This window comes from Aotus nancymaae, unplaced genomic scaffold (genome assembly GCF_030222135.1).
Source record: "Aotus nancymaae isolate 86718 unplaced genomic scaffold, 86718_ANA_hifiasm-v0.15.2.pri h1tg000051l, whole genome shotgun sequence".
Classification (NCBI taxonomy): Eukaryota; Metazoa; Chordata; class Mammalia; order Primates; family Aotidae; genus Aotus; species Aotus nancymaae.
In genome coordinates this window covers 18,474,735-18,502,389 of record NW_026988465.1, presented here as the reverse complement: position 1 = coordinate 18,502,389, position 27,655 = coordinate 18,474,735, and positions in this window count along the sequence as shown.

Sequence of the window (27,655 nt, the reverse complement as noted above, 5' to 3'; positions counted from 1 at the left end):
TTTTACCATCTGTAAAATGGGGAGAATACCGCCTTCCTCACTACGCTGTGAGCATTAAATAGGATCATGAATGTGAAAGTTTAGCACAGACACTGGCTGCCCCGAAGCCAGTGCTCATAAGTGTTAGGTACTTACTTATTCTGGGAGCAAAGTCTTAATTTTCTGTGGATAGACGTGAATATTAGCATGAAATTGTGCATTTTTTTAGGGGAATGGAAATAATTTGCATTTTAAGAGCAAACAAGCATTTTTGTTTAAAAATTTCAAGGGCATATTGTTACACGCTCCTGCTCTGCAGGGACACTGAACCCTTCTCACTTCTCTCTCCTTCTCCCAATTTTGTTTTTTCCTCCTCTTCTCTCAGTGAATGGAAATAACACATAGAGAAATGCTTTGTAAATGCTATATAGCAAGACGACAATTTATAAGGACTACAGATTAAGTCCTAGGGCAAACTGGTCGCTACATCTAACCACTTAAACAGGCTGACAAAAGGTTTCAATTGTAGCAGCCATGTGAGAAACACACATGTGGTTTTAAAACATTCAAATTCCATTGTGCAGTTCTTGGTAAAACCATGCAGACCAAGGAAGCTGACATATTCAGTAGAACACATGGGCCTCCATTGTGTCTGTGACCCCTCCAGGTATTTTAAGCACCAGAATCAAAGTTCAGAAATAAAAACAAACAAAAGCCCAATATTAGTCTAAGCCTGGTCTTGCCAAAAAAACAAAAAGGACTGTTTTCTAAAAAATAAGTCTCTTACGGGATGACCGTGGACCTTCTTGGCCCATTCAGCAGGATTTTTACTAAGCTACAATGCAAAAGATTTATTTTGTCGCTGTCCAACACAAACAATTGAGGAAACTCCGCCTAGTGCAAAATCCCTAGGAGAAACAATCTGCAATTTAATTAGTGAATAATTGAAGCAATTTAAATACAATTCCAGGCATTTTTTAAAGTAATATTTGAATAGACAGCCGCTGCATCTGCTAAGTGTTGAGGCAAAGCACCATAATCCCTGATCCTATGAGATGCCCAGGGTTATGAACATGACTGTCTGTTGTCAGGGCAAGACCCATAATTTAAAATGAAACTCCAGAAATCCTCCCTCCATGCCTGCTCCATCCCCACAAAATAAAGAGATCGCCAGCTAAACAGCCAGCCAGCAGCTAGGTAGACAGACAGATAAAGAAAACATTAGTCATAGCCTTTTGAAGCACAGTAGAATGGAGACAGAAAAGGATTTCAAGTCCACAGCACTAAGCTGGAATCCTGATTTGCTCATTGCCTTTCTTCTGTTACTGCTTCAAGTTCCTCGTTTATAAAATGGGAATATAATGCCTACCTCACATGAGTTTTGAATCTTCAATGAGAATATAAGAAAACACCATATAAATGTTACTGGAACATGTTGGAATGTTAAAGAAACGGAGACTATAAACTGAATTAAAGACATGTCACTACTGCACCTTCTACCATAAGAATTTTATTGTTTCAGCTTTTTTTTTTTTTTTTTTTGAGATGGAAGCTTGCTCTGTCGCCTAGGCCAGAGTGCAGTGGCCTGATCTGGGCTCACTGCAACCTCCACCTCCCAGGTTCATGCGATTCTCCTGCCTCAGCCTGCTGAGTAGCTGGAACTACAGGTGTGTACCACCACATCCAGCTAATTTTTGTATTCTTAGTAGAGATGGGGTTTCACTGTATTGGCCAGGTTGGTCTCGAACTCCTGACCTCATGATCCACCCACCTCAGTCTCCCAAAGTGCTGGGATTACAGGCATGAGCCACTGCGCCCAGCCTGTTTCAGCTTTAAAGATTTATTTGTACATACAAAATATTTTACCATGCAGAGTTGCAGTCTTGCAAGATGAAAAGTGTTCTAGAGATGGATGGTGGTGATGGGGGCCCAATGATGTGAATGTACTTAACGCCACTGAACTGTGCGCTTAAAAGCGGTTCGAATGGTCAATTTTATCCTATGTGTATTTTATCACAACTTTAAAAAAATATTTAAAAGGCTTTTACAGGGATAAAATCCCCTGGTAACAGGAAAGAAATCCTCTTCCTTTAATATTTAACTTGGTCCGCTGAAAAACCAAGAACAGGGGGCTGAGGGTACTAATGTGCCACAGAGCATGAGCACACTGCAAAGGCATGTCCACATTCCAGGACCTCGGCCAAACTTCCCAAAAGGACTTTTTTGTTAACCTTTGTTAGTTGCAAACAAAACCGTCAAAATAGAGGCACCCACACATTGGTTGCCAAGCCCTCAAACACCCATGTTTTGCACACTTTAAGAAACAGGAATGGCATTTGTGCTATGAGTACTAATGAATACAAATACTTGAAATGATTCAATAGTTTACATCTGAAGACGTTCCACAGACTGAGTATATGTTTCAACAAGTGCATTAAACATAAGAACCCCCAAAAGAAGAACAAGAATCCACATTAGAACTCATATGCAGTTAGAGAGAGAGGTGTCATCCACCTATGATTACAAGACCAGACACAGAAATAGCTACAGGCAGCAGAAGGGAGCCAGGGTTAGGCCTCGAGGGAAAGGAGCTCCCAGCAGTCTCAGCTCTGCTACTACGAGCTGGGTTACCTTGTGCAAATTACCAACACTTTCTCCACGCCGTCTGCACATCTAGCTCTCAGTGACTCTCTGCTCTATTCTAAAGTTTGCCAGGGAGTTCTAATAACAATATAGGGACACTACATTATTACCAAGTGCAGCTGTGAGGAAAAGAAAGAATATTTGGAAAAAAAAAAAAAAAAAACAAGAGGGGTCGGCACGGTGGCTCACACCTATAATCCCGGCACTTTGGGATCCTGAGATGGGCATATCATTTGATGGGAGTTCGAGACCAGCCTGTCCAACAGGGTGAAGCCCATCTCTACTAAAAATACCAAAGTTAGCCGGGTATAGTGGTGCACGCCTGTAGTCTCAGCTATTTGGGAGGCTGATCAGGCAGGAGAATCGCTTGAACCCAAAAGGCAGATATTGCAGTGAGCTGAGATCAAGCCACTGCACTCCAGCCTGGGTGACAGAGCAAGACTCCATCTCAAAAAACAAACAAACAAAAAACGAAACATCATGATGACAGGGAGATAGAGAAGAATCTAAATGACCAAGGCTGAACACCTCAAACAAATAGCAGGAAAAAGCACCTGCAATAAAGACACATAGCGCAGGCACTACTGGCGGAACACCACAGCAACGAAAGCTCAGCTTCTGACCCCAGCGTGGGACACAACGCTCATCCCGCCACTCACCCAGTGCTATCTTGGAAGTCAGTGGAAACACAGCATCCAAAGGAACCTGGGCCAGAACTGCTGCCCAGCCCTGAAAATTCTGCAAACTGTCTCTATAGTTGGAACAGAGATTACAAAGGTAATTCACTAAGTTACAGTATAACTTAGTGAAGGTCTAAATTACAACATGGTTTATCATCACATATTTCTTAACATACTCTATGTTTGTTTGTTTTTTGAGACGAGTCTCACTTTCACCCAGGCTGGAGTGCAGTGGCACAATCTCAGCTCACTGCAACCTCCACCTCCCAGGTTCAAGCAATTCTTCTGCCTCAGCCTCCCAAGTAACTGGGACTACAGGCGCGCACCACCACGGCCCGGTAATTTTTATATTTTTAGTAGAGACGGGGGTCTCGCCATCTTGGCCAGGCTGGTCTCAAACTCCTGACCTCATGATCTGCCCACCTCAGCCTCCCAAAGTGCTGGGATTACAAGCGTGAGCCACCGCGCCCGGCCCTACATACTCTATGTTTTAAACCAAGGTATTAATCATTTTGTAAAATAATTTTCCTTCAGTCCAAAGTGGGATATTTAATAATACTACGTAAAAGGACTATCAAATCCTCTATAATAAAATAACTGATACATTTAAAAGTTGATGTCAAACTAAAAGACCCTCTAATCTTCAACTAATTATTAGACACTTCCTAATTTTATTATTTCCTTCACATGGAATTTAAAACTCTCAAAGACACTAGGAAAGTTGCTATTTTTAATTGGTTAGCATTCTCTGTAAATGAATAAATGATCAGAAGTTGCAACTCTGTAAAATCACTACTTATTCAAATGTTCTAAGTTGGGGGTGAAATGGCACCATAGTACAGTGCCTGAGCCTGTCCTGTCCTGGGTTCCTGTAAAATACCCATCAAAACAAAGCAATACAGGGGGACATCTCATCATGGAGCGCAAAGACAGGAAGGAGCCATGATCACAACCTGGAGAAAGGTTCCATCCTTGCACTGACTGCGTCCTAGATTCAGCAACTCTATTGTGTAATCACCTCCTGAGTTCCATCATGACGGAGGGAAGTGAGAGGACTTTGCTAACCTTCACTGATGGCACCTAAGCAAGAAACTACGTCACCCTGAGAAAACTGACAGCCTGCCAGGTCAGCGATCCAAATTCACCTCCCTCAGATTTCCTTTTCCCATGCCTAACAGTAATATTAGAAACCACTCAGCAGATTGCTTTCAAAGTCCCAGCTTCCAGCTCTAACAAGGAGAACCACACGAGATAGAAAAACAGTTGATGAAAGTTAAAAAAAAAAAAAAGCAATCCCATTTCAAAGTAAAACATTATGCTGAGAAATGAACAGCAGAGGCAGAAAACGAGGCCCAGTCCAAAGCACTTCTTGAACACTTTTCTTTAAGACATGGTCTCATTGTGTTGGCCAGGCTGAGTGCAGCGGTGACCATAGCACACTGTAGCCTCAAACTCCTGGGCTCAAGCAAGCCTCCCACCTCAGCCTCCCTAGTAGCTGGGAGTAAAGAAAGTTGCCACTACACAAGGTTCTGATTATTCTTTTATGTTACTGGGCCTCAAGACTATTTGCCTTGGTCCCCAATTTCTTTTTTTTTTTTGAGATGGAGTCTTGCTCTGTCACCCAGGCTGAAGTGCAGTGGCGCGATCTCATCTCACTGCAACCTCTGCCTCCAGAGTTCAAGTGATTCTCCTGCCTCAGCTTCTCAAGTATCTGGGATTACAGGCACCCACCACCACACCCAGCTAATTTTTTGGATTTTTAGTACAGACAGGGTTTCACCATGTTGACCAGCCTGGTCTCGAACTCCTGACATCAGGTGACCTTCCCACCTCGGCCTCCCAAAGTGTTGGGATTACAGGCATGAGCCACCGCACCCAGTCATGTCCCCAATTTGAAAAGCTGCAACCCCGTTGGAAATGACTTTACCTCACCCTCATGCCTAATCTGAGGTCCAGGAATGAACATCCAGGCATTGCTTAGAAGAGTGAATGAGTCCCACACACAGAAAGATAAATGGCACTTAGTAAATGCATTGCCAGGCACTGTGAACCAGGTTCATTACAATGCACATCAAGCTGCTCTGCAACTTCAGAAAAGAAAGGTGACCCTGCCAGTGTCTACGGGACCTATGCAGCACCTAGGGAACTCCAGCGTCAAGCCAGGATGGATGCTTGAGATCCACATGTAACAGGAGACAAGGTAAGAGGTCTGGAGCAAGATCTGACAGCAGAAGGCAAATCTTTCATTGCCATCATCCCTCCCCTAGGCTCCAAGTCCTCGGGCAGGTACCGCAAAGAAGTTTCCATCTGGCAAAGGCTGCTGAGAGAAGGGAGTACAGGTGTTATTAGAATTTAGACTCAGGGTCCGGAGAGGTGGCTCACATCTGTAATCCCAGCACTTTGAGAAGCTGAGGTGGGTGGATCATCTGAGATCAGAACTTCGAGACCAGCCTGGCCAACACAGTGAAACCCCGTCTCTACTAAAAATACAAAAATATTAGCCGGCATGGTGGTGCACACCTGTAATCCCAGTTACTCAGGAGGTTGAGGCAGAAGAATTGCTCTTGAACCCGGGAGGTGGAGGTTGCAGTGAGCCTGGGTGACAGAGTGATACTCCATCTCAAAACAAATACATAAATAAGTAAAATAAATAAATCAAAAGGGCCAGGAGCTGTGGCTCATACCTGTAATCCCAGCCCTTCGGGAAGTCAAGGCGAGTGGATCACCTAAGGTTGGCAGGTCAAGACCAGCCTGATCAACATGGAGAAACCCCCATCTCTACTAAAAATACTAAATTAGCTGGGCCTGGAGGTGCATGCCTGTAATTCCCAGCTACTCGGGAGGCTGAGGCAGGAGAATCACTTGAACCTGGGAGGCAGAGGTTGCAGTGAGCTGAGATCACACCATTACACTCCAGCTGGGGCAACAAGAGCGAAACTCTGTCTCAAAAATTAATTAATTAATTAATTAATTAATTAATTAAAGAATTCAGACCTAGCTAAATCTTGGCTTTAAGATCTCTAAAATCCTGATAGTACATTTCAAACCACCATGAGGCGGATGGATATCCTTTGGCGGTAGACTGTCTCTTTGTAGAAACGGAATACTACTTTGTAAAGACAATTTCTTCATCCTAGGAAGACTGGCCGAATAGGCAGTTTAATTATGCAAAGACCTTATGAAATAAAGATTGTTACAAGGCCACAGCTGTAAAGACTAGGCAAAATTATATCTGCAGACTCTGTTAACTCCGGAGAAATGCTTCCTGCCCAAGAATGGATTTGGACCATATACAAACCACTCTGTGGAGATACCTGCATTTCAGCCCTTATTTGTGGATCAGAAGCAGAGACAAATGGGTGCAAAGATGTGAAAACCCATCCTTATTTGCTGATGGAGGAGGGGCTGTAAGTGAAGCCCTATCTGGAGGAAACGACAGATCCTCTACACAACTAATCCATGCTTGAAGCAACGTCTGAAGTGGTTCTTAACCTTCTGGGGAGATGCTAGACCACTTTAATAATCTGATGAAGGCTGGGCGCAGGGGTTCACACCTGTAATCCCAGCACTTCGGGAGGCCAAGGCGGGCAGATCACGAGGTCAGGAGCTCAAGACCAACCTGGCCAACATGGTGAAACCCCATCTATGCTGAAAATACAAAAATTAGCCGGACGTGGTGGCGGACAGCTGTTAATCCCAGTTACTTGGGAAGGCTGAGGTAGAAGAATCGCTTGAACCTGGGAGGCTGAGGTTGCGGTGAGCTGAGATTACACCTTCGCACTCCAGCCTGGGCAACAGAGAGAGAGTCCATCTCAAAAATAAATAAACAAATGAAATAATCTGATGAGGGCGATGGATCTGCTCCCCGAAAAAGGCATGTGCCCAGAAAACTGCACACAGCTTCATGGGTTTCATGGATCGCGCGAAGCCTGTGCACTGTGAGAAGGTGTACTCAAAGCTAAAAACTTCCACATGGCATTACATAGGGGTCTCACTAGGGCTATGAATTAAGCTAATAACACTCTGGGTAAACTGTGAAGTTTTCATGGAAGGAACTGAGTATTCTTTCCATCAGTCATCCTAAAAAGAGGTAGATCCTGAAACGAAAAAAAGGCCTTAGACTGAGGGAGAAACTCTCCTTTTCTCCCTGAGACTAGTGAGACTTTGGCCTGGATTCTCAGGAGTCTGGATTCACTAACAGAAGCTCAGACTTGGCGGGGAATACTGACTTTCACCTCCATGGAAAGCAGGAGCAACCTGAGAGCGGGCAAATCCAAAATCAAAGCCATGCAGATGGCCTGGGCCTATAAATTCCAGAAACAATCATCTCACAGCTGGTCCTAAGTTACTCTGTATACTCTAATTCTCTCCTGTTACCCATACCTTTAATAATGTTAGGTTAAATGCTGTAACTTACCCTGGGCAACATAGTGAGACCCAGTCTTTACCAAAAATTGGAAAAAGAAAAAACCCATAAAACATTAGCGTGGCATGGTGGAGTGCACCTGTAGTCCCAACTACTAGCGAGGCTGAGGCAGGAGGAGGGCCTGAGTCAGGGAGGATGAGGCTGCAGCGAGCTCTGATCATACCACTGCCCCTCAGCCTGGGTGAAAGAGCTAGACTGTCTCAAAAAAAACACCAAAATTGCTGGGTGCAGTGCCTCAAGCCTGTAATCGCAGCACTTTAGGAGACCCAGGCAGGTGGATCACCAGGTCAGGAGTTCAAGACTAGTCTGGCCAACATGGTAAAACCCCGTCTTTAGTAAAAATGCAAAAACTTAGCCACGTGTGGTAGCACATGCTTGTAGTCCCAGCTACCCGGGAGGCTAAGGCATGAGAATGGCTTGAACCAGGGAGGCGGAGGTTGCAGTGAGCCAAGATCGTGCCATTGCACTCCACCCTGGGCAACAGAGCAAGACTCCGTCTCAAAAAACAACAGAAACAAAAACAAAAAACAAAATTATAGCTTTATCTTAGAATCACTGAGGAACTATGAGAAGGGTCTGTACCCAAGCTTGGACTACAGTGATTAAGGGAAGAGTAGCACCTTTTGAAGCCAGCACAGTGACGGTAGCTGCAAAGCCTGAGACCGTGAGCAGCAATGGCCCTGGGAGCTGAAAGCAGGCGATGGCAGATGGGCAGGAAACAGCCTGACAGACAACAAAGCCCGAGAGTTCTAACATCCTTCCCCAGAAGGAAGGGGAAAAGGAACTGCAAAGGAGGCTGAGGGTCTGCTGGCCCCAGGGGAGGGTTATCAGCCTGTGCATCTCAGGGTGACCTGCGAATGTGATTCCACCCGATACCCAAAGGAGGCCACTGGAATATCACAAATGATAGATCATATTAAATGAAAAATTAAAGATCATATTGAAAAGTAAATAGAAAACCAAAAAGTATTCGAGTGCATCAATGAATCCCAGAGTTGGGTTTTGGCGGGAGGAAGAATATGCAGTTTTAATTTTCTGAAAATAGAAAACACAAATAAAATTAGAAATAACTTTGTGTTTAACATCTTATTAAGTAAATGAAGATGATCTAATATCTAATTTCATGGTAAAATCTTAGTGCAATTGATGGCTTTCTGTACAGGTTTCAATTCCCAAAAGTAAACCAACATCATACAAGAAATTAAGAAATGTAGAAAGGAATTTCCACCAACAAAAAGACTCATTGTCTGTTTGGTTTTATTGGTCGTTTATTTTAATTAATTTAACCAGTAATTTTAATTAATTTAGCCAGTAATTTAAAATTACTGATTTCAAGGATCAAATCCAAGAAGGTTAAGAGATTCGGGGCCAGTGTGGTGACTCATGCCTGTAATCTCAGCACTTTGGAAGGCCAAAGCAGGCGGATCACTTGAGGTCAGCAGTTTGAGACCAGCCTGGCCAACATGGTGAAACCCTGTCTCTACTTTTTATAAAAATACAAAAATTAGCCGGGCTTAGCAGCACGTGCCTGTAAATCCCAGCTACTTGGGAGGCTGAGGCAGGAGAATCGCTTGAACCCAGGAGGCAGAGGCTGCAGCGAGCTGAGATCGAGCCACTGCCCTCCAGCCTGGGGGACAAGGGTGAGACTCCATCTCAAAAAAAAAAAAAAAAAGAGATTTGATCAAGGTCACAGGTCACACACTCAGTGCATAACTGAGACAGAATTCTGTTTTATTTGTCTACTTTCATCAGCTAAAAATATGAAGGATAAGACTGCTTTTGTTCCTCTAAATCGCCTGGTAACCAACATTATAACTTAAACTGAGATTACGGGATGGATCTCTAAAAAAAAAAAAGAACAACAAATGTCTAAACATACCAGACCTAATGTCTACATTTCTTAACCTCTGATGAGTCTACCTCTTTCTGTTACTGTAGATGAGATATACAGAGTAACTGAACCACGACTAGGTATTACATACACAGAAGGTACACCCGTATTTCTATCGCATTCTATCCCACTTTATGTAAGTCTGGGATGGGCATTTAGTCCCAATGTCTTTGATAAAATGCTTTGCCATCCAATATTTGATATGTACATACGCCACTGCATCATGTATTGATTTTATTTCAAATGCAGTTTCTCCAATGCCTTAAGAATAGTAAAGTCTATATTACATGTCATTCTCTTAAAGATCATTTTCTTGGAGAGGAAAAAGTAGTCAAAAGGGTGATGGATTTTCTTCTTCTGATGGATATGGGGAAACTCAGCAGTGTAACAACTGCTTCGATAGATCTATATAGCTGAAGCATTCTAGTGAAAGAATAATAATAGGACATCATCTCTTGCCACATGGTAGTTTTAACAAGGTTTGGATTGGCAGAGACGAGGCTGAAAAAACAACCCTGTGAGTGAGAATCTGATTTCTGCCTCTTTTTAGTGCCTTCAACTTTACTTCCCATAAATATTATACATGCTACACAATTCTCAAAGAATTACAGAATTTAAAGATAGAAAGAAACTTTGATGCATCTCCTGATTTTACAGATTAGAAAACTGAGGTCCAAGAAACTAACCACTTATTTTGTCTACTAAATTTATCCACCCATTAGAGTCATCTTGCAGTGGTTGTAAAACTGCCTAGAACTTTCCATTTCCTCCATGCCATCTGCATTTGACCAAAAAAGAGAAAGGACTGGTAAAATGATCCACAAATCATTCTGCTTTGAAGTATGGCAGCGCGCGCACCACAGGCAGGACATACACCCTAGGTTCACATTCATAATAATTTAGGGCTTAATTCAGAACAGTATCAGATCCAAATCCTTTAAGAAATCTTTATGGGTTTCTGAGGAGTCTGACACTACGATACAAATTATTTATCCACTCTCACCAGCTGGACATCAAAGGGGCATTGCAGGTAGAAAGGAAGGCGACAGAAAAGGAGGAAGACATGTGTCTGTCTATTTTGAACCCTCCCAAAGCAATCCGAGAGACCAACAATTTTGTCTCTAAGCATTTGTTCTTACCCAACAACAGCCTCCTGGCCTCACAGAGAAATACTCTACCCTCCTTAGTGAGACCTCTATTTGATTCCAAAAGATAATTACCCAACTGGCATTTTAAAAGGGAATGCTACCGTAGCTTGCTAGCTTTATTTATTTATTTACTCATTCATTCATTCTGAGACTGGGTCTCGCTTTGTTGCCCAGGCTGGAGGGCAGTGGCATGATCTCAGCCTACTGCAACCTCCACCCTCCGGGTTCAAGCAATTCTGCCTCTGACTCCTGAGTAGCTGGGATTACAGGCATGCACCACCACGCCCAGCTAAATTTTTTTTGTATTTTTAGAAGCGACAGGGTGTCACCTATTGTCCAGGCTGGTCTCGACAATAGGTGTGATCTGCCTGCCTCACCCTCCCAAAGTGCTAGGATTACAGGTGTGAACCACCGAGCCAGACCTGCTTTATTTTTATATATATTTTTTCAACTCTGGGTATTATACAACGATACAACTGCATTATATAATTGCAAACATGCATATTATACAATTGCAAACCTCAGTGTCTACACTGATAGCTGCAGGAGGATGATAAGGAGGAGCACTGCGGGAGACTCTCCCACCTGCCTGCACACCAGGAGGATGGCGTGGAGCATCAGAAAATTCAGACTATTTGCAGAGGGGAGGAGACGGGCCTGTCCCGTTCCTGGGTGGGGACCTGAGATTCAATCTGTGTGATGAGGGCCTGTTAACAGGAACCCCTCTCGCTCTGCTGAGAGGTTTTTTTTTTCCTTTTCGCCCAATAAATTCCATTCCCCCTCACCCTTCAAAAGTGTCTGTGTGCCAAACTTCTCCTGGTCATGTAACGAGAACCCGGTTTTTTCTACAACATCACCAATTATTAAATGATTTAAAAACTTTTATAAGCATACATAACTTATCACACAAAACCAGCTGACTGCAGAAACTGCAAACCAGATCTTGAAAAAACACCTCAGAATGCTACAGCCTTGTTCAACTCACCGCTATTATTAGCAAATGTTACAGGGAAATTTGGAGAAAAGTGAATTAGAAAAAAGGAATGAGCTTATTCAGAAATGATATATTGTGTCTCACAAGAACATTTAAGTACATGAATTAAAACATCTCCCTAAGATTAACAATATACACTATTTAAAGTCAGCAGGTTCCGCTGTGAGAGGCCAAGGCTGGCAAATCACTTGAGGTCAGGAATTTGAGACCAGCCTGCTTAACTACTAAAAATACAAAAATTAGTCCCAGCTACTAGGGAGGCTGAGGCACAAGGATCGCTTGAACCCGGGAGGCAGAGGTGGCTGTGAGCCGAGATCAAGCCACTGCACTTCAGTCTGGGCAACAGAGTGAGATTCTGTCTTAAAAAATAAAAACAAAAATAAAAAATAAAATAAAGTTAGCAAGTTCACAGTTATTTTAAAATATGAAGGTGTGTCTGTACACACTTACACACATAAATGTACACACCAAAAGAATTAGGTAGAATTTTCTAGGATTTAACCAATTTTTCCCCAAATTTAGAACATTTCTTTGACATCATTAAGCAAAATCTAAGTGTTTCAGACTTTCACCCTAAATACCTCTATTTACCCTCCTGCCATAAAGACTGCCTTCTCCACTACTGGACTGTGCTAGGCAACTTAGTTTTTGTGGGTTTTTAATCACTCTACACAAACTTAGCATTAGGTACCCTTAGGGTCCTCTCAGCCTGCTTGCTCTTCCTTGGAAATTTTCAGTCTTTCTAGTCACACAGTGTATCTACGTGCCATCCGTGCCATCCCTCTAGAAATACAATAGATTCCTTTAAATATCTTTATCTCATTGGGGCCGGGGGAGTGGTGGGAGGAATAAGGTAAAAGGAAAAGGTGGAAGAAACAGAGAGGAGACCCGCGCAGTGGCTCACGCCTGTAATCACAGCACTTTGGGAGGCTAAGGCAGGTGGATCGCCTGAGGTCAGGAGTTCTAGACCAGCCTGGCCAAGATGGTGAAACCCCGTCTCCACTAAATATACAAAAATTAGCCAGGCACAGTGGTGCACATCCGTAGTCCCAGCTACTCGGTAGGCTGTGGCAGGAGAATCACTTGAACCTGGAGGCAGAGGCTGCAGTGAGCCGAGAGGGCGCCAGACTCCATCTTAAAAAAAAAAAAAAAGGAATGGAAGGAAGGGACAGAAAGAGAAGAAAGGTAGCTCAAACGCAGAAGAAGGTGAAATGGTTGGTGGATTAATCCCAGAGAAGAGAGACTAAATAGCGGGAGGAAAGAGGGCAGAAAGGAGCCCAGGTGAGTAGGACAGACCTGCTCACAGAGGGCGGAGGGCCTCGCGCCAGGCAGGCTGCTGGGGTGGATGGCCGTACTCATGCCAGCTGTCTGAGAGTTCTCCTTGGGTATGAGTGGGGAAAGGAGCCATTAACAGTAACAACAAAAACGAACACTAGTAAATCACCCCCTGTGTGCCTGGCGGATTTTGAATGCTTTAGATATGTTAACTCATCTGAAACCCCTGAGAACCCAGGATACCTGTTTTACAGACCAAGCACCCAGCACGCACGGCACTGAGAGAAAGGTCAATGCCTGAGGCCAGGCAGCTTGGTGAGTATTTCACCTACATCTCAACACCAGCGGTCAGGATGACCAGGAAGGACCAGAAGAGGGGTTTAGGTATTACAATGAGAAAACTCTGGGAGGAGCCAGAAATTTTTTTTTCTTTTTTTTTTTTCAGACAGAGTCTCACTCTGTCGCCCAGGCTGGAGTGCAGTGGCGCGCTCTTGGTCACTGCAACTTCCGCCTCCCGGGTTCAAGTGATTCTCATGCCTCAGCCTCCTCCCAGTAGCTGGGATTACAGGCATCCGCCACCACGCCCAGCTAATTTTTGTATATTTAGTAGAGATGGTGTTTCGCCATGTTGGCCAAGCTGGTCTCGAACTCCTGACCTCAGGCGATCGACCTGCCTCAGCCTCCCAAAGTGCTGAGATTAATGGATGAGCCACCGCGCCTGGCCAGGGAAATATTATGAAGGACTCATCCTGTACCCCTGAGATGTAACAAATACTATCCATCAGTGTGTATCACTTTAGCCCCTTCCCTCATCACTGCCACATGTCTGTAATGGAAAAAAAACTAAGACATTCCTCATCAATTTAATAAACTAAAAACAAAATATGAAATGCCCATCCTGGGTACACTCTACAGCAATGGCACTGAGTGAGGCAGGTATATGTTAGCCAATATGGAAAAAAAGAGTACCCAAGAGATATTGTGGACTTCAAGAAAAGCAAGTTGAATAATAGGTATTATAAGAGACTGAATAGTGGCTCCAAAGGCATTAGATCCTAATCCCTGGGAACTTATTTGGAAAAAGGATCCTTGAGATGTGAAGAAATTAAGGAACTTTAGATGAGGAGATTGTCACGGGACACCTGATGGTACCTTAACACAGTCATAAGTGTCATTATGAGAGAGGGGAGGGAGGTTTGACAGGAACACACACAGTTGAAGGCAATGTGAAGGTGGAGCAGAGAGAGATGCACAGACCCCGGCCTTGAAGGTTGGAGTGCTGCAGCCACAAGCCAAGGAATGTTGGCAGCCAACAGAAGCTGGAAGAGACGAGGAAGCAATCTTTCAATAGAGCCCTTGTTGGAAAACACAGTTCTGCTGACACCTTTGCATCCCAGTGACACTGATTTTGGACTTCCGCCCTCCAGAACTGGAAGGAATACATTTCTGTTGAGCCACCAAATTTCTGCTACTTTGTTACATCAGCCGTATGCAAACTTACACAGGTGCATCTGATATCATTTATGTTAAAATGTACACAAACACACACACACAAATATTACGAAGGCAAAAATCAATGGATTAATAGAACAGACGTGAAGAAGCCGGGTGTGGTAGTGTAGTCTCAGCTACACAGGAGGTTGAGGTGGGAGGATTGCTTGCACCCAGGAATTGGAGGCTGCAGTGAGCCTTGATTGCACCACTAAACTCTAGCCTGGGCAAAAGAGCCAGATCATGTCTCAAAAAAAGAAAATAGACTTAAAGGGACTCGAGGCAGGGAAAGAAAAGAAAAAAAAAGTAATGGATGCTTACAAAATTCGCCCCACTACTAAAATCAGTTCAATCCATTCCTTTGGGCATAACCTCCACCTGAGGATTTTTCTTTTGCGAACTAAACTCTGACCTTTATTCTCTCTTGCCCAAATTCTTTTTTTGTTTGTTTCTTTTTTTTGTGAGATGGAGTCTCTCTGTCGCAGAGGCTGGAGGGCAATGGTGCTATCTTGGCTCACTGCAACCTCCGCCTTCCAGGTTCAAGCGATTCTCCTGCCTCAGCCTCTTCAGTAGCTGGGATTACAGACACCCACCACCATGCCCGGCTAATTATTGTATTTTTAATAGAGACGGGGTTTCACCATGTTGGCCAGGCTGGTCTCGAACTCCTGACCTCAGATGATGTGTCCGCCTCGGACTCCCAAAGTGCTGGGATTACAGACATGAGCCACTGCGCCCTGCGGCCCAAATTCTTATTTAAGGGGTCTGGGGAGCCACACCCTACAAATCATAAAATCTCAGCTGGGTTTTATGTAACCTGATATAACCTGGCTTACTTTCCAACCTGACTCTGGCATAAAATCACATAACAGATATGGAAGGAAATTAAAATATTTAACCCCAAAAAATGTTTCCTTGCCATATTCTGAAATGCCCCTTCAAAGCCGTTTTATTTGTGTGTGGAGGGAAAAAATCACATCTGTAAAGACCTCTACTAACATAACTAAGTCCTTCCCCCTTCCAGGCCCTCTCAATGGTGAAGAGATAACTGAGTCTAGCACCTTTTAAGGTCTGAATAGGAAACACTTGCCATCTATTGTCTCTGAGGGCGACCACCTATGAGACTTCTTAATAAGAACCCGGCGTCTCCACAACCCCTTATCTTAACCCAAAGAGTCCTCTTAGATAGCAACTTAACTGTTTGAACCAACTGCTAATCAGAAAATATTTGATTTCTTCTTCTTTAGAAAGAAAGAAGGATTAAAAAAAGAAAGAAAGAAAGAAAGAAAATATTTGAATTCACCTATGACCTGTAAGTCCCCACTTCGAGTTGTGCCGCCTTTCCAGACGGAACCAACGTACACTCCACATGTGCTGATTGACACTGTGTGTCTCCCTAAAGCATAAAACCGAACTGTAACTCCACCACCTTGGGCACATGTTTTCAGGGTCTCTCGAGAGTGTGCCTGGGGCCATGGTCACTCATCTGTGGCTCAGAATAAGTCTCTGTAAATATTTTACAGAGTTTGACTCTTGTCCTCGACACTTTGTTGTGAAAGGAATATAACATTGCACCTTGCAAAAAATAAATAAATAAATAAATCTTCATTTGATTTTTTTTTTTTTTAAGATGGAGCCTCGCCCTGTCACCCAGACTGGAGTGCAGTGGTGCAATCTCAGCTCACTGCAACCTCCACCTCCTAGGTTCAAGCGATTCTCCTGCCTCAGCCTCCTGAGTAGCTGGGAATACAGGCGTGCACCACCATGCCTGGCTAATTTGTTTGTTTGTTTCTTTTCATTTTTTGAGATGGAGTATCACTTTTGTTGCCCAGGCGGGAGTGCATGGCGTGATCTCGGCTCACCACAACCCCTGCCTTCCGGGTTCAAGCAATTCTCCTTCCTCAGCATCCAGAGTAGCTGGGATTACAGGCATGCACCTCCACACCTGGCTAATTTCGTATTTTTTAGTAGAGATGGGCTTTCACCACATTGGTCAGGCTGGTCTCGAACTCCTGACCTCAGGTGATCCGCCTACCTCAGCCTCCCAAAGTGCTGGGATTACAGGCGTGAGCCACCATGCCTGGCTTTTTTTATGTTTCTTAGTAGAGATGCGGTTTCACCACATTGGTCAGGCTGGTCTCAAACTCCTGATCTCAAATGATTTGCCTGTCTCAGCCTCCCAAACTGCTAAGATTATAGGCATGAGCCATCATGCCCAGCCCCTCATTATGCATTTTTAACTCAAACTGGAAAGACACACTTCTCTGAAAAAAAAGTGCCCCAAGTACTGAATTTTTGCTCTTCCTTTCAATGGTTCACCAGCCTGAACCACCACTGACCCCAGGGCAGAAGCCAGTGGGGATGGGAGGAAGGGGGATTCAGCACACCCCACAACCAGCCTCTCACCAACACTCCTGAGTCCAGGCCCGTACAGAGAGAGTAGCCCATGGCAGGCTCACCCATGGGTAATTCCAGTCTAGACTGAGCTGCACCCTGGTCCCAACGCTGCACAATCCCACCAGGCCATGCAATCTTAAACCACACTCTTCCTCCAGTTTAGAACACATTCCCTAAATATTTACATTCTTTCCAAGAAAGGTTCCCACATAACTTTTCAAACGCGGACTATTCTATGTTTTCTAAATTTGAAATGCATTGCTAAAAAGCTAGAAGCATCCCTCACCCCACCCCTCACACACAAAAAAGTGCTTTCCATTAAATAACAACCAAAGCCATTAAAAACACTAACAGAAAGAGACCTGTAGGAAATTACCTTGCCGGAAATCCCTTCCATTTGTTAAAACTAATTTGTGACCCAACTCCAGACATTGCGTGAGGCCTGCCACTCCAACATTTGGGTAAAGAAAAGCACTACAGAAAATTCTGGGTGATTTCAGGCCGGACACCATGGCTCACGCCTGTAATCCCAGCACTCTGGGAGGCTGAGGTGGGCGGATCACCTGAGGTCGGGAGTTTGAGACCAGCCTGACCAACATAGAGAAACTCCGTCTCTACTAAAAATACAAAATTAGCTGGACTTGGTGGTGCATGCCTGTAATCCCAGCTACTCGGGAGGCTGAGGCAGGAGAATCACTTGAACCCAGGAGGCAGAGGTTGCAGTGAGCCAAGATCGTGCCATTGCACTCCAGCCTGGGCAACAAGAGCAAAACTCTGTCTCAAAAAAAAAAAGAAAAAGAAAAAGAAAATTCTGGGTGATTTTAATCGGAAACACATCCTTCTTTATATTCAAGGAGAAGTAAGACACTGCTTCTAAAATCCCGATATCCTTTCAAATGTAAATCTTAAAAGAAGTAGGTGAAGTGGAGTGAGAACTCGGGGCTCTAGGAGCTATATCCACCCCATGTAGACAGGTGACTTCATCCCCAACCTCCAGGGATTCACCTATAAAATGGTGTCATAGGCTGGGTGCGTTAACACTGCAAAATGTATGCAGGTAGAGTTGCTCTTCCATCTAAGCACTCAGTCATCCAAAAACAGCCCATATTTGGAGGACTTGACTCCTACTCCTTTTTCTTTATCATCAGATGGATGATTTTTCCAGCCGTCACATTTCCAAAATGAAAATGTAACAGCTTGCAAGGAACGATTGCAATATACTTAAGATGTAATAAGGGAAAATGAGATGTTATTGATTGGAGAGGGAGGAGAAGTAACCACAATGGTATCATCAAGTCAGAGGAAGAAAGAAAATTAACAGATGAATTCTTCAAGACTGAGATTTGGTTGCCACCCACTACAGATGGCGGAGTCCTGAGTAGCAATCCCCAGACAAAACAAGATATATATTAAATATGTGAGGCAGTCCTCAAAAGGATACTACATACCCTTTCAATTGTAAGGGGAATTCCGCATTCTGGAGTGCATCGCAGCTAAAACTTACGTGCTGCATCCATTCTATTTGACAGTAATGCGCAGACACTCAACTGTCTGCCTTGCAGTTGTGTGTGAGCAAGACAATTTCCTTTTTAATTCAAGTGAAAGAGTCAAACTGTACAATGGAGCTATTTTAAAAATACCTAAATCAGGCCAGGAGCAGCGGCTCATGCCTGTAATTCCAGCACTTTAGGAGGCTGAGGCAGGTGGATCACCTGAGATCGGAAGTTCGAGACCAGCCAGACCAACACGGAGAAACCCCATCTCTACCAAAAATACAAAATTAGCTGGGTGTGGTGGTGCAAGCCTGTAATCCCAGCTACTCAGGAGGCTGAGGCAGGAGAATCACTTGAACTTGGGAGGCGGGGGTTTCGATGAGCCAAAATGATGCCATTCCACTACAGCCTGGGCAAAAACAGCAGAAACTCCATCTCAAAAAAAAAACCTAAATCATGTCATATATTTTTGAGGGATATATTAAATGTGGCATGCCATGCCCTTAGGGGGAAGGCACTCAGATATAACATGGGTTTGAATGAAGCACCTTTGTATCCTGTGACTCTGCACCTAAGGAATAGAAATGAAGATTTGAGAGACACCTGTAGAGCAGTGGTCCCCAAACTTTTTGGCACCAGGGACCAGTTTCATGGAAGCTAATTTCCCCATGGATGGTAGGGCAGAGTGGGGAGGTGGTTTCAGGATGACTCAAGCGCATTACATTAATTGTGTATTTTATTTCTATTATTATTACACTGCAATATATAATGAAATAATTATGCAACTCATCATAGTGTAGAATCAATCAGTGGGAGCCCTGAGCTTGTTTTCCTGCAACTATACAGTCCCACCTGGGGGTGATGGGAGACAGTGACAGATCATCAGGCATTAGATTCTCATGAGAAGCAAGCAACCTAGATCCCTGCGTGCACAGTTCACAACAGGGTTCAAGCTTCTAAGAGAATCTAATGACGCTGCTGATCTCAGCAGGTGGAGCTCAGGTGGTAATGCAAGCCATGAGAAACAGCTGTACATTTGGATGAAGCTTCGCTCACTTGCTAACTGGCTCGCCTCTCACCTCCTGCTGTGCAGCCCAGTTCCTAACAGGTCATGGACTGGTGTTGGGGACCCCTGCTATAGAGATACAAGCATTTTCTTTTCTTTTCTATTTATTTATTTATTTTTTTGAGATGGAGTTTCCCTCTTGTTGCCAGGCTGGAGTGCAGTGGAACGATCTCCACTCACTGCAACCTCTGCCTCCTGGGTTCAAGTGATTCTCATGCCTCAGCCTCACGATTAGCCGGGATTACAGGCGCCCACCACCACGCCCAGCTAATTTTCATATTTTTGATAGAGACCGGGGTTTCACCATGTTGGCCAGGCTGGTCTCGAACTCCTGACCTCAGGTGATCTGCCTGCCTCGGCCTCCCAAAGTGTTGGGATTACAGGTATGAGCCACTGAGCCTGGCCAATATAAGCATTTTCTTATCTGTTAGCCACTTGCATGTCCTCCTTAGAGACATACCTATACAAGTCCTTAGTCCATTTTTAAATCAGGTTATTAGTCTTTTTGCTATTTCATTGTAAGAAGCCTTTATATGTTTGGAGATTAACATCTTATCAGATATATGGTTTGCAAATATTTTCTCAAATTCCATGGGTTGTCTTTCACACTGATGATTGTTTCCTTTACAGTACAGAAGCTTTTCAGTTTGCCACCGATCATCAAGGAAACGCAAATCAAAACCACAATGAGATATCACCTCGTACATGTTAGGATGGCTATTATCCAAACAGACAAAACGCAAGTGTTGGCGAGGATGTAGAGAAATTGGAATCCACTGTTGGTGGGAAGGTAAAATGGTACAGCCGCCTTAGAAAACAGTATGGAAGTTCCTCAAAAAATTAAAAATACAACTGCCATATGATTCAGCGATGCCACTGTGGGGTATTTTTTGCTTGCTTTTTTTGTGTGTTTTTTACGATAGGGTCTTGCTGTCACTCTAGCTGGAGTGTAGAGGCACCATACTCCTGCTTTGGCCTCTCAAAGTGCTGTAATTACAGGAATAAGCCACCACACCCAGCCTTACTTTTGGGTATTTATCCAAAAGAATTGAAATCAGGGTCTCAAAGGAATACCAGAATTCCCATTTTCACTGCAAAATTATTCACAATAGCTAAGATGTGGAAACCACCTAAATGTGTATCAAAAGGTGAATAGATTTTTAAATATGGTACACACACACACATGCACACACACACACAGAAATATTACTCAACCTTTAAAGAAACCTTAGAGGAAAATTCTGCAATATGAGACAACACAGATGAAACACCCACTCACACAAAGACAAATATTACATAATTGCACTTATATGAGGTATCCAAAAATATTCAAATTCATGGAATTAAAGACTGGAACGGTGGGACTGGGAGGAGAGGGGAATGAGGAGTTACTAGTCAGTAGGTATCGAGTTTCTGTTCCGCAAGATAAGTAAGTTCCAGGGCTCTGGTAGACACCGTTTACCTATGGTCAACAATACCATACTGTCCACTTAAAAATTTGTTAAAGATAGATTTCATGTTGTGTTCTTACCACAGTAAAATAAAACTTTTTAAAAAGAGATATCTGTAGAGTAGTGGAGACAGGAAATACTCTCTCGGGGCATGTTTTCCGCTAGTTATGTTTGCCATTTTATTAGTTGGTCAAAACACCTATTCATGCCAGAATCTACTTTGGAGAAATGCAATAAGATGAGATAAGGTAAATTCTCTCTCTTTTTTTTTTTTTTTTTGTTCGAGAGTCTTGCTCTGTCACCCAGGCTAGAGTGCAATGGCACGATCTCAGCTCACTGCAACCTCTGCCAACAGGTTTCAAGCGATTCTCCTGCCTCAGCCTCCCAAGTAACTGGGACTACAGGTGTGCACCACCACGCCCAGCTAATTTTTTGTATTTTTAGTAGAGATGGGGTTTCACCGTGTTAGCCAGGATGGTCTCGATCTCCTGACCTTGTGATCCTCCCGCCTCAGTCTCCCAAAGTGCTGGGATTACAGGCATGACCCATTGCACCTGGCTGACTTTAAATTCTTAAAAAGAAAAACAATGTATTTTAGGAGGTATGAAAACTATCTCATTCATTTTTAATGGTTTAAAGAAAATTTGGATTTACGTTCCAAGGTTTTCTTCTGAGGATAAAATAATAATCCTTTCTTTACATCAGGCTAATTGATTTGTATTTCTATGAAAAAAATGACTGATGGTAATCAGGGACTCAAGAAAACAAAGATCTTTCCAAGCAAGCCCTACAGAAAGAGAAAGTGATATGGCCCAAATATGTACCCAACCATTCAGGGAAGCAGTGGGAAACAGTAGTAGAGATGGACTTTGATGCAGAGAATTTTAAACTTGGCCAGGCGCGGTGGCTCACACCTGTAATCCCAGCACTTTGGGAGGCCAAGGTGGGCGTATCACCTGAGATCATGAGTTCCAGACCAGCCTGCCCAACATGGTGAAACCCTGTCTGTACTAAAAATTCAAAAAAACTAGCTGGGCATACAGGTGATGCTTGTAGTCCCAGCTACTCTGGAGACTGAGGCACGAGAATCACTTGAACCCAGGAGGCAGAGGTTGCAGTGAGCTGAGATCATACCACTGCACTCCAGCCTGGGTGACAGAGCAAGACTCTGTTTCAAAAAAAAAAAAGAGAGAGAGAGAGAATTTTAAACTCTGCTATTTCAGCTCTTCCCCTCACCTAGAGCGTGGCAGGATCAATTCCATTAGCATCTTATAGGAGTGTAGGGTGTGTAATAGTGAGAAGCAACTTGGTTGGATTGGATCAAGGAGCATTTATTAGATACAAAGTGGCCTTGGGCAGGTTATCCAAATCCTCAAAGGCTGAGAGTTTCCACGGCTCTAAAACTTTTCTCACAAGACTTTCCTGAATATTAAATGAATTAAGGTATGCAAGGTGCCTTTGCATGGAGTCTAGTGAAAAAATAAGTAATTCATAAATTTGGTTTCTCATCATGAGCTGACTTCTCTTGCAGAAGAATAAGTTAATTCTGTGAGCACCCTAAGGAGGGAGGGTGGCTGCCTTATTCATAGCCACAGCCCACAAGTCCAGGAGACTAACACACAACTGGGGTTCAATCCGTATTTGCTGAATTGTGAATAAATACTTGCCAAATGCCCTGCCCATAATTTCCTGTAGCGTGCCCTGATGTCTACGGTTGAGCAAACGTATTTAAGGTAGAGCCACTGAAAAGGTAAGCCAGGAGAGCTGAGGCAGATGTTTCCATCTGTCCTCGGGAAGGAGCACTTCCTCTCTGTACGACGTCTCCAGGCTGGAAATAGTCCCTGTGCCACCCTCCAGGGTTACACGTGTGGGGGTGCAATGCCTTAGAAAAAGAGATTGAGTTAGCCGACGCCAATGTCAACACAGACAAATTTAGTGAGGAAAATTATAGGCTATAATATTTTTTAGAATACAGGAAAGGGTTTCTGGTGCCAGTGAGTACTTTTAGCCTAGGAGTGGGTGCCCATGACCAGAAGTGTTTTTTTCTATCTTTGTCTAACCTGGTCACCTTGTTAAAGTTCCTCTTTACCAGCAGCTTCCAAGGGCACTCTGAAATCTCCTTAAAATATTCCTGTACTGAAACTCATATAGCAAATAATACCTCAAAGATCGCCATCAAGTATTCATTCAACACCTAGGTATTAAGCGCTTACCATCTGCCAGCACTGTTTCAGATAATGGGATACTTCAATACAGAAAACTGACATCTGCCTCGCCCCACCTTTTCACCCTTGCCCTATTCCATTTTCAACAAAGATGCCTATTCCTTAAATGGACCCTGTTATCACTCACAGATCTGGCCTCTCCAAATGAGACTCTGGAATGCACAGTTAGCCAAAGAACAAAAGACGTCTTTCTTCTCACTGAAGTATAGTCTGGAATTCCGTGGGTAAGACCCAGAAGGTCACTTCTGGTGTTTTACATGGAATGAGACATGACCTCCCAGTGTAGCCCCGACCCTGATGGCCCCTCCCCATCAGCTCCCCATCCACCTTACTGGCCTGAGGACGCCTCTGTAGCCCCAAAGCTTGACTCCCTCTTCCCTCTTTAACCTCTGCCCTTCTTCCTCACATGCCAATTAACAAGAATGTCTTCTTTGTATCATCTGTCCATCCCATGGTTCTTTTCCATGGGAGAAAATAACAGAACACGGAGGAATGAAAAGTTCGGGAACTTGGAATAAAGAGGAAATGGTTCTTTACTTTCTTCCTCTCATCCAACAATCATCAGAGTGTCTGCTCACTGCATTCAGCCCCAGCTATCCGTGCGTTGATGGACGGCACTGTTTCCCAGATAACGCAGAGGTAGATAGGATACTATCCATTTTCTTCAATAGTTTATAACATGGTTGGACTGATAGCATACAGGAGTGCTCTAAGAGCGTGTACCTCTTGCAAAGTAGCACTCTATCCACCCTATAATTTTCTCAAAGGAAGATCATACTCTTCCTCAGCCTAGAAGAGTGGGAAATGTGCATTTAGCTTTACCACCCTTCAGCTCCAGATCCCTGGAGTTCCTGTTCTGCACTAAGTTTGTAAACCACACAGATGCTTCATGCAAAAGGGCACCTAGGATTGCATGTAAGGGCAAGGCACCCTCCTCAGGAGGCCACTCTGCATACCAATCCACCTGTCCACCATAGCCAAGTTCAATTAGCAGTGCTTATTCTCATTCTTTTTTTTTTTTGTAAGACCAAGTCTCCCTCTGTCTCCAGGCTGGAGTGCAGTGGCGTAATCTTGGCTCATTGTAACCTCCGCCTCCCCGGTTCAAGCGATTCACCTGCCTCAGCTTCCTGAGTAGCTGGGATTACAGGCACGTGCCACCACGCCCAGCTAATTTTTTTATTTTTAGTAGAGATGGGGTTTCACCATGGTGGTCAGGTTGGTCTCAAACTCCTTACCTCGTGATCCGCCTAACTCCGCCTCCCAAAGTCCTGGGATTACAGGCGTGAGCCACCCGCCTGGCCCTATTCTCATTCTTATAGTTATGTATCTCTTCACAGACTTCCACCCCAAGAAGCTGTGAATCATGCAGTATTTCTGAAAAGGCATCCCTGCCTTAGGCAAGGCTGCCAATAGCCAAAAGGAGGCATCTGAGGAAAAGAAAAAAGAACTGCACCATGCACTTATGAAGTTGGGAATTTGCAAAAGAAACCTGAAATGACATTGCAGGCAGAAAAGCAGGACAGAGGAGATGGTAAGAGACATAAATGGTGACTTGGGGTCAACAGGAAATCCTGCCCAGAAAATAAAATATCTTAAGCGACGATGGAGTACTCACATTCTTACAATTTTCTCTATTCCATCTCGCCAAATGGGTTCAACCTAAGTGGTCTTTGATGGAATAGAGTTGTTGCTCTTTTTAGTCAGTAGATGTAATACAAAAAGCACATGGATCATCACAGGTAGTAATAAAACAAACCCAGGTCGACATCGCCTGCCTAATTGTTTTCGTATATAAGTGCACATGTGCGGAGTTTCCAATGTAATAAACAGAATAATAGAAATGCAGAAAATGTACTATGGTATGTTTCCACAAATTGCAAGCTGTCTTTTGGAAACCATCCTGGCCAACATGGTGAAACTCTGTCTACTAAAAATGCAAAAATTAGCTGGGCGTGGTGAGTGCCTGTAATCCCAGCTACTTGGTAGGCTGAGGCAGGAGAATCGCTCTAACCTGGGAGGCAGAGGTTGCAATGAGCCGAGATCACAACACTGCACTCTAGCCTGGGCAGCAAAAAGAGAATCCATCTCAAAAACAAAAAAAAAACAAAAAACAGGCCACGAGGGGTTGCTCACGCCTGTAATCCCAGCACTCTGGGAGGCTGATCACCTGAGGTTGGGAGTTCAAGACCAATCTGACCAACACAGAGAAATCTCGTCTCTACTAAAAATACAAAAAGTTAGCCAGGCGTGGTGGTGCATGCTTGTAATCCCAGCTACTCAGGAGGCTGAGGGAGGAGAATCACTTGAACCTGGGAGGCGGAGGTTGCAGTGAGCCGAGATCGTGCCATTGCACTCCAGGCTGGGCAACAGTGAAACTCCGTCTCAAAAAAAAAAAAAAAAAAAAGCACATTCTTTAAAAATCAATTACAGAAGTACAGCAATGTCAAAACCAAACAAAATATTATTACATAACTTCCACCTCGATACGCAACGTTGGGATCCTAGTTCTAAAGGTACACACTTAAGCACTATTCTAAACATGTTAGAAATGTACCTCAGTCTCTACTCCTTTCCCCTCAATATTACAACACACTTAATAAGCAGAATTTAAACATTAAAAGAAACAGGCTACTCCAGCATTAACTTCATGGCATTTTGGTAAAGTGAGTAAATGTGATACTGCAATACCAGCCTGTGTCGAGTGCCACAGGAAGCTTTCTGCCCACAGAGGTGTGCATCTCAGCAAAGGACATTCCCTGGTGTTGGTAACCATTTTAATTTTCGCTCCCGAACCACTTCAGATGACTCTCCCCCAGCATCTGTGGTTTGCTGATTGGAGTGATTTTATCCACCCCAAGTCAATTTCATTCCCAGTCACACTCTTACTTTAGTCTGAACTACCCATGTATTAGTCTTTCATTATAAAATAATGCCCTGCTTTCAGACTCTCGCTCTATTTTGGTACATCCTTTTAGAGTAAAATGCATGCCATTAAAATGCATTTGTTCCATTGAGTCGGATTTTTAGATTCATTATGATGCTCATTGTGGACACAATAGCTCCTTCAGATACACAACAATCTGTCATAAAAGACCCATACTTGGATGGAGGACAAGAGTGTTTTGCAAAGCCTGTCTTCTCAATGCAGTTGCTGTCGAAGACATACATTAATATCATCCTAGTTGAAGAGTATTTATTCTAAAAAGTGCAGACCATTTAAATAGAAAATGACTTCATGAGCTATTTCTGCAAGTTCAGTCACTTCTGAGAACAGTGTTGTTAGATATTCAGTGGTAGAAATGAGCAGCAACTCATTGAAGTTAGAATCCCAAGCACCCTACCAGGAGTACATTCTCTGCTCAGTTTAACTGTGGCATAGATTCCCAAAGTCATTCATTTTCTATTCTTTACCATAATCAATAAGCCTTCGGATTTCAAATGACACTTCAGATTTAAGTGAATGCTTTTCTTGCATCAACAGGGAGGAAACAGCTAATATTAAAATGCCACCAGGTTCAAAAATACTACAGTTGGGTCATTTGTTATAAAAATAAACCTTAAAATAAAAACGTGATCTTCCCCTCAGAAGTGTTAAAATCACACCTAAAACAGAGGGGTGACACATCCTTACAGAGTGAAGTCATGCTTTAATCTCAACCATGCTTGATAGACTCAGGGCACAAAGTCAGTATCCTGAACAATTAAAATGCCAAACGTCATCTATACCAGCTAAACAGAGGATGAAACACAAAATCTATTTCAAAATTTCACTGCTGAGATATTTCATTTGTTATGCTACCATTTATTCATTTATTTATTTCTGAGACAGAATCTCACTCTGTCACCCGGGCTGGAGTGCAGTAGCACGATCATAGGAAATTGCAGCCTCAAACTCCCAGGCTCAGACTTTCCTCCTGCCTCAGCCTCTCAAGTAACCACAGGGACCACAGGTGCATGCCACCACATCTGGCTAATTTTTAAAGGTTTTGTAGAGATGGGATCTCACTATGTTGCCTAGGCTGGTCTTGAACTCCTGGGTTCAAGCAGTTCTCCCAAAGTGCTAGGATTACAGAAGTGAGCCACTGCGCCTGACTATGCTACCATGTAAATTCTGATTTCCCTCTCTCTAGAACACAAATTCTGAGGCTCAAATATTTTGAGGGCCATTATATATTTAGAAATACAGAGCTAGAAAGAACCTTGTTGAAAAACAAAGTCCAGAGAGGTTAAGTGATTTGCCTAAGATCAAACACCCAGACATGATAAAGCAGAGTGAACTTACAGCTTATGCTTCTGTGTGCCTAATTCAGAGATCTCTTTATTAGATAATCCTGCTTCCTGTCTTGAAAAACAATATGCATCAACAGGTGGTCAGAATCACTCTTGAAAAGAAGAAACAGAGGGGCCAGGCGCGGTGGCTCACACCTGTAATCCCAGCACTTTGGGAGGCCAAGGTGGGTGGATCACAAGGTCAGGAGATCGAGACCATCCTAGCC